Raw genomic sequence first — 17,604 nt, forward strand, 5'->3', positions numbered from 1 at the left:
GCTAGCCAATCATCTATCTTAGGTTTGTGGTGTGGGAGGCAACACGACGGTGGTGGGGGCGGCGGCACGATGGTGGTGGTGGTTCGTCGGAGAAAAAAGCCGGTCATTTCCGGGACTAGAGGGATGGCCAGGGGCGGCGGCAGCACGGTGGTAGCAGGAGGTTCAGGGGAAGGTAGGGCGGCGAGGCGGTCGCGGGAGTGCCGTCGGCCATGGGCGGCGGGGGCCAGTGGCTCGGGAACAGATCGAGGTTGAACATAAACAGTGCATCCTGAAGATTAAAGATGAAGTTGTGGACGATTGGATCAAAATCCAACTGTTGAGATAGAAAGTTGAAAACCGTATTTCTTTATGCGTGTTTCCATCCAAACCCGACGCAAGAAACACGCATACAAAGTGCAACGGAAAAACACCAGTGGCAACAGACTGGGAATGCGAACGTGAAGACGGAAAAAAACAGAAGTAGGGTGAACCGTCTATATTCAACGAGAACAACAAAGCAATGAGAAATACAGTACATAATGGTCGAGGATAAACAACCAAGATCATCCAACTAACCAGATTTTGCGGGGACCAACACACAAACTACAATTCAGGGTGCCGGCGATACATTTATGCCGACGCTGCACTAGCAACAACACCGAATCCTGCGAACCAACCTGTGGTTGGATGGTTAAAGTGTCTCACATTTATTCTTGGATTTATTTCAGAATTTTTGGCCATGCGCATTTAGTGGGAGGAGACGTTCCCATCGACGACGAGGTGTCTACAGTGACTTCGTAAATTTGAAGATGATATGCCGGCTCAGTCTTTCGAAGGTGCTCATAGGGTAGGGTGTGCGTATGTGCGTTCATGGGATGAGTGTATGCGCGTGTATATGAGCGTTTGCGTCTATACTGTGTTAAAAAAAACACCCAATCCTCTGGGCGTGACAAAGCAAATAAAGTGTTGAAGAAACAAGGATTAGCGGCAAAACACACAAAACGCCCGAAATAGCTTGCGTAAAAGATCACGGGCTCAAGAACCACTGGACTGATCTCGCAAAAAAAAAAACCCACTGGACCAAAGGATGCAAGGAAGAACATACCGACAGAGCATGCCTCACATATGGCATGACAACGACAACCAACGCCCGAAGCTTCCTCGACGAAACTGGAAACCATGATCGGCCACCCTCGTCTTCCTGCCGCCTCGCCAATCATGAACACGTGATCATGGCAGAGCCGCCAAAGATGGACGTTATGCTGCGAGCGTGCGTTGTATATCCAACCAACGGCATAAAGAAACAAACTTACACGAAAACGCAATTGCCTTAAGGAAAAGCCCGAATGCCACAGAACACCTCAACTCACATCGTGACAGCCGGATCCGCTTGGTAGCGTGTAGGCCCCATGCCGGGCCGTGAGGCGCCGGTTTGCCATACGGCTCTGGCTATTGGGCTTATTGAATCTCATACGAAAATCATGCAGATTTGAGTGAGTTAGGTTGAAGAACGGAGAGAGAGGCAGAGGCGATGGATGGGGAATTTTCTGGATCTCATCTCGATCCATCTCTCTATTCTCTATCTATATTATTTGTACATTTTACACTTCAGCCCTCTTATAGATATATAAATTCCAACTCACACCAACACCCCCCCTCAAGATGGGGCAAACACATATAGACCCACTCTTGCTACAAAAGATAGAGAACAACTTTTCTGGTAGACCTTTTGTTAGAACATCTGCTACCTGATTTGCTGAAGTCACATATGGCATACAAACCACTCCTCTATCCAGTTTCTCTTTGATGAAATGACGGTCAACTTCAACATGTTTAGTACGATCATGTTGCACTAGATTATTCGCAATATCAATTGCTGCTTTGTTGTCACAGTAAAGCATCAAAGGCTTACTCTGACATAACCTTAGTTCAGTTAGAAGAATCTGCAGCCATAATAGCTCACATAGGCCATGTGCCATGGATCTAAACTCAGCATCGGCAGTTGACCTAGCTACCACATTTTGTTTTTTACTTCGCCAAGAGACTAAATTTCCCCCAACAAATACACAATAACCAGAAGTGGATCGCCGATCATCTAGAGAACCAGCCTAGTCCGCATCTGTATAACACTCAACTTGTAAATTCCCTTGCTTTGTGTAGAGAAGGCCTTTTCCTGGGCACCCTTTAAGGTACTGTAGGATTCTATTAACAACATCCAGATGAGCCGTTCTTGGGTTATGCATGAATTGACTCACAACGCTTAGGGCAAATGCAATATCGGGACGAGTGTGGGAAAGATAAATCAACTTACCCACAAGTCTCTGATAGCGTTCTCTATTAACCGGATTCCCTAAATCACTACTTAATTTGTGATTCTGTTCAATGGGAGTAGTAGCCGGTTTTGAACCATACATGCCAGTTTATTTGAGCAAGTCTAAGATGTACTTCCTTTGTGTCAGAAATATACCTTTTGGACCACGCAAGACTTCTATGCCAAGGAAGTACCTCAAGTGTCCTAGATCCTTCAGTTCAAATTCTTGTGCGAGATGATGCTTCAGGCCAACAATTTCCTCGGTATCATTGCCTGTCATCACAATATCATCAACATAAACTATCAGGATTGCTACCTTGTTATTAGCATGTTTATAGAATAATGTGTGGTCAGCTTTGCTCTGTCGATAGCCTCTTTTCAACATAGCTTGTCTAAAACGATCAAACCACGCCCTTGGAGATTGTTTTAACCCATACAAGGAACGATGTAGGCGTAATACTTTTCCTGTATTACGGCTGGAATCAAAACCTGGTGGAATTTGCATATACACCTCTTCATGAAGATCTCCATGAAGAAATGCATTTTTACGTCCATCTGGTAGATGCTCCAATCAAAATTAACCGCACAAGATATGAGGGTCCTCACGAGTTCATCTTTGCCACAGGTGGAAAGGTTTCATCATAGTCTATACCATAAGTCTGCGTGTACCCCTTGGCTACAAGGCGTGCTTTATATCTGTCTATCTTACCCTCTGGCGTGTGCTTAATAGTAAACACCCATTTGCATCCCACCGGTTGCTTGCCTAGAGGTAGATCCACGAGCTCCCAAGTTTTATTTTTTTCCAATGCTCTCATCTCATCCAGCATTGCATCCTTCCACTTGGGGTCTTTCAAGGCAACTTTCCAGTCTTTTGGTATGGAAGTAAGATCTAGAGATGCAGTAAAAGTTTGGAGGGACGGACTACAATATTTGTAGGAGATGTAATTGTCCATATCATGTTTGTAGTCTTTAAGATATCCTGGTGCATTTCGGGTTCTAGTTGGTCTTCGTAAGGCAATAGGTAAAGTGTCTACAGGAGTAGAAGGTTGATTATTACTCTGCCCTGATGTACTCATAGGAGTTACGGAATCAGAAGTGATAGTGTTGGTACATGGGTCCTCACGCATTTGAGACTCCTCATCTTGAGATGGAAATGATAAGTGTCCTATGTCATCATCCTCGTCTCCATGACAAGAGTTATCATCACTAACACCATCATTTTCCTCCCCCTGATTTCGAGTGCTATTAGTAGACAAAGGATCACCAGAAGTGGGAGCAAGAACAAGGACAGGCCCTTCATTTACCCTTTCTTGCTGCTCATCAGGTGGTGACAATGAAATACCAGACCCAACATTTGATTCATAATATGGTTCATTTTCACGGAAAGTTACATCCATGCTCACAAAAAAACGATGCTCTGAAGGGCACCAACATCTATAGCCCTTTTTTGAGGGAGAATAACCCATAAACACACATTTAAGAGCACGAGGATCTAGTTTCCGTACCGAATTTCTATAGTCATGCATAAAACAAACACTCCCAAAGACTTTTGGAGGAACCACAAACTCATTAGAATTTAAAAGGCATTCAGGAGGAGTTTTGTAACCTAAAACACGAAGAGGCATGCGATTTATCAAGTAAGTTGCAGTTTTAATTGCCTCGCGCCAAAGGAATTTGGGTACATTCATTGTAAACATCAATGAACGTGCAACTTCGAGCAAATGCCTATTTTTACGTTCAGCAACACCATTTTGCTATGGTGTATTAACACATGACGTCTGATGTTCAATGCCATTAAAAGGAAGAAACAATTCAAACTCATGATTGACATATTCTGTACCATTGTCCATAAGTAGAATTTTAACAGTAGCTGCATGCTGATTTTTAATAAGGGCACACAAGTCTTTGAAAACAGATAATACATCACTCTTATGCTTCAGAAGATAGAGCCAAGTGTACCGACTAAAGCAATCAATAAAGGTGACAAACCACCGGTGCCCAGAAACTGAGTGAACCTCACAGGGTCCCCAAACATCGGAGTGAATTCTTTCAAATGGTTTTTCACTTCTAAGACCAATACTAGGATAAGAGCCCCTAGTATGTTTAGCTAGCTCACAAGCATCACATACCAGAGCCTCTTTAGGACATAACTTAAATAAAGCAGGATAAACACGGGATAAAACAGCAAAAGAAGGATGCCCAAGCCTGCGGTGATGCAACAATAACTCTTGACAGGAAGACAAACATGATACAAAAGCCACTTCATCAGTTCCATCATCAAGATAAAAAAGTCCTTCATGCTCAGTCCTAGTCCCCAATTGTCTCCCAGTCCCTAGCTCCTGAAAAGTACAACACGTAGGATCAAACCAGCTTCTACAACCATGAGATTTATTCATAGAGCTAACATATAATAGGTTCACTGGGAACTTGGGAACGTGTAGAACATGAGGTAAAGACAATGACTTGGTGCACCGGATGGATCCTCATCCTGCAATAGATGCCATGGATCCATCCGCTACACGAACCTTGTCTTTACCTGAACAAGGTGTATAAGATACAAACAGGTCTAAATCCCATGTCATATGATTTGTAGCTCCTGTATCAATAATCCAAGGTTTTGATTTGGTGGTAGTTTTCGCTTGATAAAGGTTCATACCTTGGTGAGAAGTGGCAATTAGATTGGAATCAACCTTAGAGGTGCCTTGCGAGGAAGATGAGCTTTCTGAGAGTTTAAGCTTGGAGTTGAACTCCTCAAGAGCTCGTACATCTACCACTGGTGGCCCACGTGGTGTGGTTAGCTTGCCTTCTATTCACACATTGAACTCCCCCTGTCCGAGGTTTTCCTTTTTCCCACCAAGATGGATATCCATGCAGCTCAAAACATCCATCCTTTGTGTGTCCTTTTCTTTTACAATGATCACAAAGCAACTTGTTTTTGTCTATCTTGCCAAAGGGCCTGGGAGTACGGCAGTATTGCATAGATAAAGCCGCACGGTCATCTGCACATTTCAGATCCTCCTCCTTAGGTTGAGCCAACCGAGTTTCTTCCTCAAGCACACTGGAAATAATATCATCGAGACTTGGCCATTCTGGTTGAGAGAATATAAGTTGTCGCCAAAGGTTAAGCTCCTGGTTTAGTCCATCTAGAAACAGCTTGGCCACAATCGTCTCAAACCATTTGTGATGAATGGCTAGATCTCTCTTGTCAACTGCTTGAAAAGGATGATAGTAGTGCAGGTCCCTGTACAACCGTTTCAATTCACCAGCATACTCTGTTACAGACTTTGTGCCCTGATTTAGATGAGTTAATTCCTCCATAATGCGGGTTGCCTGCATTTTGTTTGATTTCCCAGCAAATTGGTTCTCCAAGGCGGTCCACACTTCAGACACGGATGACATTATTTCGACCTGTTGTCGCACAATTGGATCCATGCTTCCCAACAGCCATACTAGAACTCTATCATTGATCTGTCTTGTGTGAGTATCACCACTTTTCTACTTTTCTTCATCATCAACAAGCAGGTACTCATAGCCATGGGAACTCAGTATCAATTGAGCATGGCGTGCCCAACTGACATAGTTGCCAGGACCTGACAACCTCACTGGATTTGGTTCCAGGGCATATTTAACTGTCTCTGGGACTGCTTTAAGCTGCTGCTGCTCAAGCAATTTACTAAAAATTTCATACATTTTTTCTATACTTGCATCCCCTGACTTGTCTTTAGATTGTTCTAACATTTCCAATGCAAAAGCACACCCCAAGCACACTCAACAATTGTAAGACTCACCATGCAAGGTGCTACTTGTTGTAGTACACGAGCCTGATTTAACTTGGCCTCTCCACTGCTTGTAATGGAGATCTCACGCAGGAGAATATCAGCCAAAAAACAAACTTGGAGATGAACTAGCTACTGGCGTGATAGGTACCAGGAAGAACGATGGTACTTTGGGGATGAAATTGACTTTGCCGCAAACCACTCACCAAACCGGAGCAGCGCTGCAGACCTATGGTCGGGCCGGACGGCGGACTGCAGCAGGGATGAAGACGGGGATTCGGAGAGACCACACCACAACACACGACTGCAGGACCGCAAGCTCCAGAGTGCGGCGACACAGCACCTCGTCGGCAGCCAATCTTCTCAAAATTCCAGGTGAAACACGCAGGAATGAACCTGCTCTGATACCATATTGAATCTCATACGAAAATCATGCAGATTTGAGTGAGCTAGGTTGAAGAACGGAGAGAGAGAGGCAGAGGCGATGGATGGAGAATTTTCTGGATCTCATCTCGATCCATCTCTCTATTCTCTATCTGCATTATTTGTATATTTTACACTTCAGCCCTCTTACAGATATATAAATTCCAACTCACACCAACAGGGCTAATAGCACGCGGCGCACCCATACACACCTTTGTGGGGCGAACAAAATAAACAGGTTGGCCTCATGGGCGAGCTGGCACCACGAGCACGAGGCAGGGCCCTTTTGCCCTGAGCTAACCGGCCTGGCCCGAGGCCAACGGTCCTGTCTGGTTAGCCGCACGCGCAAGCTTGCACTGCGAACGTGGCGTGGGACCAGGCGGCACAAGCGAACCAGCCCGACACGGGACCAGTTTTGCTGACAAGCTGGTCCCACGCGCGACATGGTGCTGCCGTGAGTAAACTAGGCGGACATAAGACTCTAGCTCCACGCATGGCCTACCTATCATGATATAACTAGCTTGGCGCGGGAGCTAGATGCCGACGAGCGACTCAAGCTGCTCTGGCTTGCGTGAGCCGGTGCACGTGGCGCGGTGCATGACTTACCTGTCGCTACCGGACCAGCCCAACATGGGGCAAACACACCAACAGACGGGTCAACCCTGCCCGTCTCGCACAAGACAGTGCGCGGAACCTCGGACGAGAGCATGCCGAAAAACACCACACAACCGTGGCTCCGGGCGCGCTCATGGCCTACCCATCATGAACCCCCACTCGAGCGGCCCTAGTGCGCGCCGTTCGGCCAGATCAAATGGCCCAGAGAGTCCCATGGAGGTTCCCACAGCACGCTAGCACGAAAACACATGGCGCGAAGGCTCTCGAGAGGTAGGTACTTCAACATCCTTTATAGGAGTAATAACTAGCAAGCTAGTGGGACTGACAATATCAGTAGTCCTGAAGAAGTCTTGTATGTGTGTGTGTAGGTGCTGATCATTGCTTGTGTTACTAGCTAAGCTTTTGTTGGTTTGATAAACCTTGCGGTCACTTCAGAAATATAGCTTCTTGCTACAAGGGTCACTTGAGGGTTGGGCGGGGGCAACACATTCCTAGTTACGAGTAAGCAGCCGTCTCCATGGAAAACTGAGCAAGGTAGCCCATCCTGACCACTGTATCGTCCGTGCCACCGTGTTGCGCTGCCCAATTCCTTTGTCCCGCACTACCACCCCGCAATTGTGGCCATAGGTACCGCCACCACAAGGGAGCCAAAACTGGCGCTAGAGCTTCCCAGACAGAGCGACGATAGATCTCCAGGACGACTAATCCTCCAGCACCACCGAACCGCATCACCCCGCTGATGCATGCTCCTGGCCGCAAGCGAGTCCGAGCCGTTAGATGAGTGCCATGCCCATACAAGAATCGGGTGAACTCCCCCGGCTCCGGATGGGCTTCTCCTAGTGAAGCCCTCCAGCGGCGGTGGAAGGAGGATGATGAGAGGTGGGAGAGGTGCCTGTTGTACATTATTTATATGACTTTTTTCATAAATCTAAGTTGGACCACCATCCAAACCAGTCGTTTCAGAAAAACATACATATTTATATGACTTTTTTTTTCGGAAATCTAAGTTGTTGATTTCGGTTAAATGAAAATTAATGGATAAAACATAAGAGAAATAAGAGAAATAAGCAACCACATTCGACCACATAGACTAAGTTATTTGATCCAATAATCATGTCGTGGGTCCAGATTATAATGGTTCGGATTGCATCTCAATTATATTATGTAAACATAAGATAAACAAGCCACCATGTACGACCACATAGACAAAGTTATCTGGTCCGTTAATCATGTCGAAGGTCCTGATTATAATGTCTCTGATTGCATCTCAATTATACTATTTAAAGAAAAGACAAACAAGCCACCACGTTTCAACCACACAGACTACAGACTAAATTATCAGATTCTGGACAGGGATCGACGGGGAGAACCTTATTCATTCCATAGGAAGTTGTCACCGCCACGTCTTCTTGACCAAGAGACAAACCCTAATCTAACTCAAAAAAACACATTAAATCAAAGTAGGAACCTTCCGCTGGCAAGGCTGGTATCCACCACGCCTCCAAGGTCCTATGGCCACCGGAGACGAGGTAGACCGGTGGGAGGCAGATGAAACCTAGTCGCTTGTTCACTTGATTGCGAGACGAATGGGTGATTGGGTGATGATGATTCGAGTATGAATTATGGGATAGAGATCAATCATAGATAGCAGTCCTTTTGTGTGTCTTTGCCTATCCAAATAGGTACTACCATGTTCCGTTAAAAAAAAATCAGTACTACCATGAATCTAAGTTGTTGATTTTGATGGTTAAAAAAATTTAATGGATTAAATAATTCTCTTTATGTAGAATAATGTGTTGGTTGGATTGCCTCTTGATTTAATAATATAATAGATAAAAATATTTTCGCAAAATACTTTATGGCTCTTTAGATTCTAGAACCCCCTAATATTAATAAGTAGCTCACAATGATCATAATCTAACATATAAAGCCTCCTAGAGTACCCGCTATTCTAGCGCCATTGCGGACTCGGATGAATCCGGTGCGCACATTCTACCCTGCACTGTACCTGTTTGGTCCTTTTAATCTTGCTGTCAAACATCCTGACGTCCGTTTTTCTGTACCTTGATTGCTTGAGTTAGACCGAATGACGGCTGGGCCACTCTTGTGCGCGGGGCCAGCAATTCAGCTTCTACTGCGGCTGTCGCGCGCGTGCGCTAGCGGTGAACGTGGGTGGCAGGGTGCGGGGTGGGATGAATATTTTTTACCGTCCTGGCCTAGACCCGGCTGCGGCTCATCTGTTTCAGCCATGATGGGCCCAACTGTCGGTCTTTTGGGTGGCCAGTTGTTGGTTGGTTGGTTCCTTCCGTGCAAAGCGATAGGCTAGGGATCGCGTGCCTGCTGACCAGGCGACGCGACTTGGGTGGGTGGATGGTGCGTCGCTGCTTTTTTACCCGCCGTGTCTATACCCAGCTGTGTTGGTGGCCCCTGCTTCGGGGTGGTCCCGTATGGCAGCGTTTTGGGTGTCTGGGAGGTGTGCGCTTGCTTGTGTTGCCTGCCAGGGACCGTGCGACCCGGCGTGGGATGGGTCACGTGGGATGCAATTCTGCTTTTCTACTCGCTCTTCATCTACCTAGCTGTTTCGGTGTCCCTCTGCTCTTTTGGTCCCACATGTAAGTGTAATGGGTGGCTCGTTCTGGGCGAGGGAGAGTCGTAGAGACATTTCTTTGCAGGAAAGATGGTCCTCCTCTCCCCACGTTCTCGGTACCGGGGTGGGTGGGTCATGAGTGCACGTTCCCCGCTTCACTCCCCTCTCCATCCTCTTTGATTCCCCATCCACCGCCGCCTCCTCTCATGCCTCACCGCCGGCCTCCTCTATGCCTCTTCCTCTACCTCTCGGACGACGCCTAGCTACGGCGCTCAATGGCCACCCGTGCGACATCCTGCATCTGGCGCGGGAGCGTGTGGTGGTGACGAGCCGAGCCGTCTTTGTGGCGGCGTCCGGACGGGGCCGGGCGCAAGGTGGAGCTGCGGCCGGCGACCCGGCACCAGCGCATGCCCGGCGGTGGGACCATCTTCGCCGTGGCCGGTGGGGGGTTGGGCGGCAGCAAGCGGTGCAGCGAGGGGAGGCGCACGGGCGAGAGGGGTGGGGCTCTTGCTAGCCGCTCTCCCGTTCCCGTTGGTTTCTTGCCGCCACGGTGGCGTTTCACAGATCGAGATGGATGGCGCGACGATGACCATGGCGCAGGTCGACTTGGGAGCGCATCCGGCATCCCGGTGGCCATGTAGCGGCTCTGGTCTCCGGGAGGGCTTAATTTTGGCTGTGGCTGATTCCATCCACCTCTCCTGGTCTCACTTCTCTTTCTCTTCTTGATGCAGGGTCGTGATGTGATCCACCCTGTGAAGAGGGTAATTTCTGCTTGTGATTTGGGCAAGGATCTGGGTGCTCTTCGTTTGCTCACTGTGTTTGTTCCTAGGTGAGCCTCTTCTTTTTCCCATGCTCTTGACCTGCTCGATAAAATGCTTGTGTGGCTGCAAGCTATTTTCTGCCTTAGGTTAGATTCCTTTTGGTTTCTTGACAAACATGTGCCTGAGTGAAAAAATGGAGGTGAAGAGGAGAGGAGGAATTACTTCATATGTTTAGGCAGCAAGAGATTTCTAAAGTTAGTTTACAACTTGTTAGCCAATTTTGGTTGTCTTGCAAAGTAGAAAAAATCAAGTAAATAATTTGCTTATTCGCTAAGAAAATCGGTGTTCTGTTCACCGCATTCATCTAATCACTTTCTCGTGCATCCAGGTCAGCACCGCTGTTGTCAGCGGGTAGAATGGTCGACTGGCCATGGAGCCCTCTGCGAGCAGGTAACTGAATTTTCTGACCAAGGAGCTTTCTAACCCTGTAAAAAATCATTCTAACAGTTGCTAATCAGTAAATATGTGTAACTGTTTCAGGTGAGCTTAATTTCTAGGGGTATGAGGTGATTCTGGTCACCTCCGGCGCCGTCGGCGTCGGGAGGTAGAGGCTCATGTACCGAAAGCTCATCAACAGCAGGTTGCAAAGAGTTTTTTCTCACAGCAGTTTACTGACGGTCATTGCCTCTGGTTATCGTCACTTCTTGTGTGTTGATAATTCTCCTTGCTTGCAGTTTCGCTGATCTGCAGAACCCACAGTTCGACCTGGATGGGAAGGTCTACGCTGCCGTCGGCCAGAGTGGCCTCATGGCTATTTACGATACACTGCTTAGCCAAGTGGGTTTGCTAATTGTTGTTCTTTCTTTTGTTGTTGTTGTTGTTGTTGAGATATGGTCTTTCTTGCTAATCTCTAATCAAATGCCTGTGAGCTGAAAGGTTCTTGTTTGCTTGTTTCCCTTCCTGTTCAGGTTGTTCGTCGTCTGTGTTGTTAGCCAGCAAGTCCGTGTCGTTAGCCAGCAAGGTTAGATGTGCTCTCATTTCCACGCTTGATTGCTTCTTGCAGCATGTTCTTGTTTGCTTATGTTTACCCTGGTGATTTGCTTTCTGTTTGCTGATTGGGCAAACATGTGTGTCCCCTGTTTTCGGCAGTACATGTTCGGGTTAGTGCTTTGGGCGAAATGTGTGCATCAAGTAGTAGTTGTAGCTGCTCATTATGAATATTGTGCCTACAGCCATGGTTGGCACACGTATTAAGTGGCAGTTACTCCGTACACAGAGGGACGGTTTGGTGGGGAGAGGTTTATGAAGGCCTACTGGAATTAATTATTTCATAATACTTACACCTTCTAAATTATATATTAGCAGGGGTGTGCTTATTTGTCCCTCTTCAGATAGTTCTTGGGGAGATGGCATATTAATATCTGTAATTTAGGCTACAAAATGCATTTTATTCGTATGTCTGCTATATTTCAGTTGATTGCCTTTCCTTCAATCAATTGACAAGTTCTTGCTTCTTTTAATGTTATTTCTCTTCAATCAATTTATGAATCCTTAGTTCATTTAGTGTTTTCTCTTTACACAGAAGATCCTACTTTCAGAACTGATGTGCTATTCTCACATGCAATTAACTTGATCTGGTTAGAAAGAACCAATGGTTGGTGCTTGTTAATTGCATTAATAGTAGTTGTTGTGTTATGTGGTGATTATATGTGCCACACATAAAGTATGGTATAAATGTGCTTTTATTGTTCAACAAGCAGGTATTTCTGCCATTTTTTGTTGTCTTTCATCTTGGGATAGCTTACGTATCTGTTGCATATGTTTTAGGCATCTTGGGATAGCTACAAATCTGTTGCATACGTTTTTCAAAATTAGGCGGAGAAACTTTTACCAATTGGTGGCAGGTCCCTTTTTGGTTTGCTACATTATTTTGCTGTTTATTAGGCAACGCACTAATTTCCCTTTGCTTACTAATGCCATGATTCCTTTTATGTTTATGGTAAAAACAGTTGGGTAATTCTTCTGTTGCTTCATGGATTTTCCTGCACGTTGTGTCTGTATTATTGTCACTGAAGATATACCTCAACTGAAGATCTAGCTCACGACAATTATGTACCTAAGGTTAGTGTTATTATTACATATGGGGAGAGGTTTATGAAAGCCTACTGAAACTGATTATTTGGTTACACTCACCACTTCCTTTGGACAGAAGTTGTTGTCTGAACGTACTGAACATTGTGTTATGCAGTGTTGGTCTATACTTTAATGCACTTGTGTTCACGCATGGCCAGCTTTATGTAGCAGTGTCGCGTGTGACCTCAAAAAAGGCTTTGAAAATCCTGATTGAAAATGAAGATGGTACTACTAATTCTCAGACCAGGAACATTGTGTTTCCTGAGATCTTCCAATCCATTGCTTAGAATCCATGCTGGTGGTGTCTTTTACAATATGTACATTATTCTATTTACCCTATTCGCTATGGCCGGCCAGTCTGTTCTAGCTGTTTCATGTGGTCGGCCGATATGTGTGGTGTCAACTGCCATTTACCAGTATACAAGCTCATTTCCGCTCTTCCATATATCTAGGCTCGGATGCAAGGTGCGAGTCAACAATGCCAGTAGTGAGTCGAGAGAAGTGGAGAAGAGGGTCCCTCCAGGCTCCATACATGAATGGTGTATGTCGAATGTCTCGGGTAAACTTTTGCTTTTCCTTCATTTCTTCATCTTCAGTTGAAGAATCATCCCTCTACTGTCATCTTGAAGGGTGGCATGTGGCAATGTCGGGGAAAGCAAGGAAGATGTTGTTGTACATCGTCGAACATATAAACCCTGGTGGCCAAACTAAATGTTTTATATTCCTTTGGGAAAATTTTAAGGAAATCCCCCCAAACAAATTATTCAGGTTAGAAGGAACAACTTTCACATAGAAAGCACATTGTATCAAACTTCAGATAAGTCTTGATGCACCCTTCAGGCTGCATGATTAATGCCTGTAATTTACCTAAGCTATCAACAAATGGTTAGTTGCTGAGTTTACATGCAGTTATGAAAGTTAGAGCACATACATGCTTGATTTTACTTCCTTTAATACAGGGCATTCTATAATTACTAAGAACTGATTTGTTGAAGTGTGCCTCCCTATTTTGTCCAGATAACTACTTCAGGTTAGGCAGGAGAAATAAAAAGGGTAACCATAGATATATGGTCTAGCATCACGAGGTTCAGGTTCCTGCTGTTGATCAACCATTGCTTCAGTCGAGGTGGGTTATGCTTGATTATGTTCTTCTTTGTATTTTTGTTCATGGCCTACACCGGTGTTATCATCTATTCTGTTTCAAAAATTTCAATGGCTTAGTTTCATGTCCCAGTACCACTTGAAGTACAACTAAGTACCTTCTAACAGGACAATAATGTATGTATTTACCTATGGTTATTGTTTCCTATAAGAAACATGATCATCTCACCTTGGTTTCCCCTGTATCTGACTTGGGACAGTTTTGTGTGAGATTTGTTTTGCATTTTCTGTTTGTGTGGATGCTTAAGCTTAAGATTTTGTTATTTGTTAGAGATTAAAGAAGACTGAAATATGGGCTCAAGCGATTGCTATGTCCGACCTGCACAAGAATGCCAAGAAGTCTTTCTCGGAGATGTAAGCTACGGTGCATGTTTCTGCCATGATTTCCTTCGGTTGGATTTCGTGGATTTAGGTGTTGAAAAATTATGGGCTGTGGATGCAGGATTAAGGACATGTACCTGCACTACAACGAGAGATCTGAGCTGCTTCTTTGTGGCTTCCAAACTTGAAATGTTTGTTTGGAAGTTAGTTTAGTTTTTTGTTTTGGATTCACAGCTTCTCACATGTACCATCCTCTTAGACCTTTAGATTTCCAAAGAAACTAAATGAAGATATGGTGGTATGGTCTCAATAGTACAACTTAAATCTTTCTATGCTTTATATTTGCTCTGAAATTTGCTCTTGAAGAATCATGTATCTATGTTAGATCCCGTGAGCTTTATATTTGCTCTGAAATTTGTTCTTGAAGCATCATGTATTTGTGTTAGATCCGGTGAGAAAATGCGTCTTCCAAGCAAAGGATGAGGGAGTGTTGGCCACATTTGGTTTTCGACTTGGGTGTCTAATATTCTCACAATACTTGGCTTCCTCTTGGCCTTTGCGCCATTGGCGCAACGAGTCATCTAGTTGTTATAAAAAGGATTGGCAATGCATTTGTATTTCTGTACATTCTCAATTCCTGAAAGAATCAAACCTCATTTATCGTTGCACCCGAACACCCATAAAAATGCAAAAAACATATGTCCTCGTACCCCAGCAACACATTAACAAGTTGTTCAAAATTGACCATGCAGCAACATATAACAAAGCGCTGACAGAGTCACTGAGATGACCTCTGACGATAGAAAATAAACAAAGTTCATTCTTTTCGGACTCATTTGGAAATAAATCACTTAGTTGTTCACTTACAGATACTAGATAATCAGAGTAGCAAGAGCCCAACGATACCTCAAGCTAAGCACTTCTTACGGCGAATGATGTAGACCATCATCTTCAGCGTCTCTTCATTCCGCATCAGCTTGAAGAGGCAGAGGTCATCCACCTGTAGATGGTTGTCACGGGCGAAAGACGTCCATCCTTTAGCGATCGTTGCGCGATGACTTCCTAGTCGCAGCTCTGTTTGCCACCTCCTATTCTTCCCCTCCCGCTGAAGCACCAAAGTCATCACATTCTTCTTTCCGCGACGCCCGGTGAAGTACTGTTTTTCAAGATACCTTGACACGTATTTCTTGCCCAAGGTCTGTTTATGTGCATATGCAGGAAGGATGTTAGTGACGCAGATGCAGATATATACCAGAGAAAATTTTAGGCCAAGAGGCAGATGAAGTGGAGAAACTGACAGGCCACTACACAAAAACATACTATTGCCCTCATTTTGAACTTACGAGGTAGGGTGACTTGCAGAGACGAACACTGGTATTGTTCATAACCGTGACGTAGATGGGCAGTTCCGATTTAATAGCATGGATTATCTTCCGTACTTTCTTCTCCTGCGCATCTGTTAGACGAGGTCTCTCTGGTGGCACAAAAAGAGGCTCAGAAGCTCCCTCGGAATCGTCAGAATCTCCATCATTTTCATGACCAGAAGGTGAGATCTCTTCACCTGACCAGGATTACAAAATAATCAGACAGTAAGTATGCCAACTGAAATTTGACACTATGAATTTTTTCCATGCTGACATACCATCGGTAGCTGGTTCCTCATTAACATTGGCTGTTAAGACCATCTTTGCACTTGTCCTTCCCTGGTTTGAGCCAACGTCACTTCTTCCACCAGGGGAACTTTCAACACTTGCTTTGTGAAGTAAATGGACTATCACTATGAATGTGCTATGCTTGTCATTTGTCATCGGTTGAAAGAGACAGATATCACCCTCCCTAACATGGTTATCAACAGCAAACGAACGCCAATAGAGGCTGCGCCGGCCTGGATTACACACGCCAGATGGCCTGATATGCAATCTGCACTTCCAAGCCTTGTTCTTACTAGGCAGCTGCAGTATGATACTTGTACTTTCACATGGAAAGTATTTGAGTGCATAATCCTTGGGTATTCCCTAATTGAAAAAGAGAAATAATGTAATTATGATAGCTTAAGCACTAAGGAGTTAAGAAGTTAACACCATCACAAAGGCTAAATTGTTCTGATACATATGGCTTCAACTAATAATGTTGATTTAAACATTTTGTTGCAATCATATGCTTCACACGTTTGAGTTAGAAACAAAACACTGACTTCCCTAAACAAATATCAAGACAATAAAATGTACATAGCTGCAGACAATGAGCAATTCAGTTATTATTGTTTAACGAAACTCCGAGACTGCAGCTTCTCATTTTATGAAAACAAATCAGCAAATTGCTCCTAACTGTCCCAACCTGATGAAACACTGAGACCGGGGTCCGCAGCTCCACCTTGTTTGCACCAGGCCGCAATGATGAAGAGGCCAGTTGGTCCAGCTCAATCATCGACCTCAACTCCACCAGTGACATCGACGGACAGGCAGACTCCAACGAAGAGTAGAGCATGGGCCACATGCCCATATCCGACGAATAGTAGAAAAAGTAGGGTCCGACCATTTTGCTATGTAAAATTATTTGAATAATTATTGAAAACATAGTGTCCACTTTTTATATGGTGACCCTAGTTAGATGTTCTCCACCCCTATTCCTGTCTGGGGACACATCCAGACGTGTCCGCCAAAATTTAGTGATGTCCGCATTGGTGAACCGCAAAGAGGAAGAAAATGCAAAGGGGAAGAAAATTACAAGGTACATGAAACATAATATGGCTGGTGAAACTAACGTACCAGAGTACCACGACCCGATTCTAAGTTGCTCTTTTTCATCTGAGCAACAAGCACCGGGATTTTGGGTCGAATTTTCCCTACAAGTGCTTGTATCTTTTTCTCCTGTGCTGTAAGATCACATTTTCCTGCTAAGACATAATCCTTCGATGGCATCCGAGGATCATGTAACTGTGCAGACTCATAAGCAGATGGATTCTCTTCTGCATTAAAAACAATTCTAGAGTAAGAGAACAATGGGTAAGTGGGTAACTGATTTGACTTCAGAACAAACTTGACCTGAAAAATCCTTAGAAGTATGATATACTGCAGGTGTATTGGCTGATTTATAATAATGAGATGAGCCTTCCTTTGGGCACCTATCTGAATCTGATCCTTTCCCTGCTTGCGACTGAGTTGTGCCATCAATGCACGCTTTGTTCAGGATATGAACTCTTACTACGAATTTTCTCTGCTCAACATTTGTCATTGGTTGGAAGAGGCAAATATCACCCTCCCTAAGATGATTGTCACAGGTAAAGTTGTGCAAATAGAGGATGCGCCGACCTGCATCAGACGTGCCGGATGGCCTTATGCGGAATGTGCATTTCCAACCCTTTTTCTTCTCAGGCAGTTGGAGCATGACAGTTGTATCTTCACATGGAAAGTGCTCGAGTGCATAATCCTTCTGTATTATCTAATTGAGAAAAGGAACAGAATATGATGATACTGTTAATCTTGTTGTATCTGATAGCTCAAGTAGTAAAGAGTTAAGAATCTAAAACTGTCAAAA

General features: G+C 44.7%; 1 long non-coding RNA gene and 1 pseudogene across 7 annotated transcripts; one reads left to right on the forward strand and one right to left on the reverse strand.

Annotated features, from left to right (window-relative positions):
• Nucleotides 1-9,798: 9,798 nt before the first annotated feature.
• LOC123072425 (uncharacterized) lies at nucleotides 9,799-14,496 on the forward strand. Of its 7 annotated transcripts, none has more exons than XR_006435140.1 (12): nucleotides 9,799-10,291; nucleotides 10,423-10,520; nucleotides 10,841-10,902; nucleotides 10,993-11,092; nucleotides 11,187-11,289; nucleotides 11,421-11,473; nucleotides 12,462-12,573; nucleotides 13,038-13,126; nucleotides 13,215-13,353; nucleotides 13,603-13,711; nucleotides 14,018-14,100; nucleotides 14,189-14,496. It is a non-coding gene; the product is annotated as an uncharacterized lncRNA (long non-coding RNA). The 7 variants fall into 7 exon arrangements; XR_006435139.1 differs by lacking the exon at nucleotides 13,215-13,353 and adding an exon at nucleotides 12,280-12,356 and having other exon boundaries at nucleotides 9,801-10,291; nucleotides 13,038-13,144; XR_006435135.1 differs by lacking the exon at nucleotides 13,215-13,353 and having other exon boundaries at nucleotides 12,280-12,573; nucleotides 13,038-13,144.
• A 478-nt stretch (nucleotides 14,497-14,974) lies between these two features.
• Nucleotides 14,975-17,301, reverse strand: LOC123066575 (B3 domain-containing protein Os03g0620400-like; annotated as a pseudogene).
• Between the last annotated feature and the right edge of the window lie 303 nt (nucleotides 17,302-17,604).

This window comes from Triticum aestivum, chromosome 3B (genome assembly GCF_018294505.1).
Source record: "Triticum aestivum cultivar Chinese Spring chromosome 3B, IWGSC CS RefSeq v2.1, whole genome shotgun sequence".
Taxonomy (NCBI): Eukaryota; Viridiplantae; Streptophyta; class Magnoliopsida; order Poales; family Poaceae; genus Triticum; species Triticum aestivum.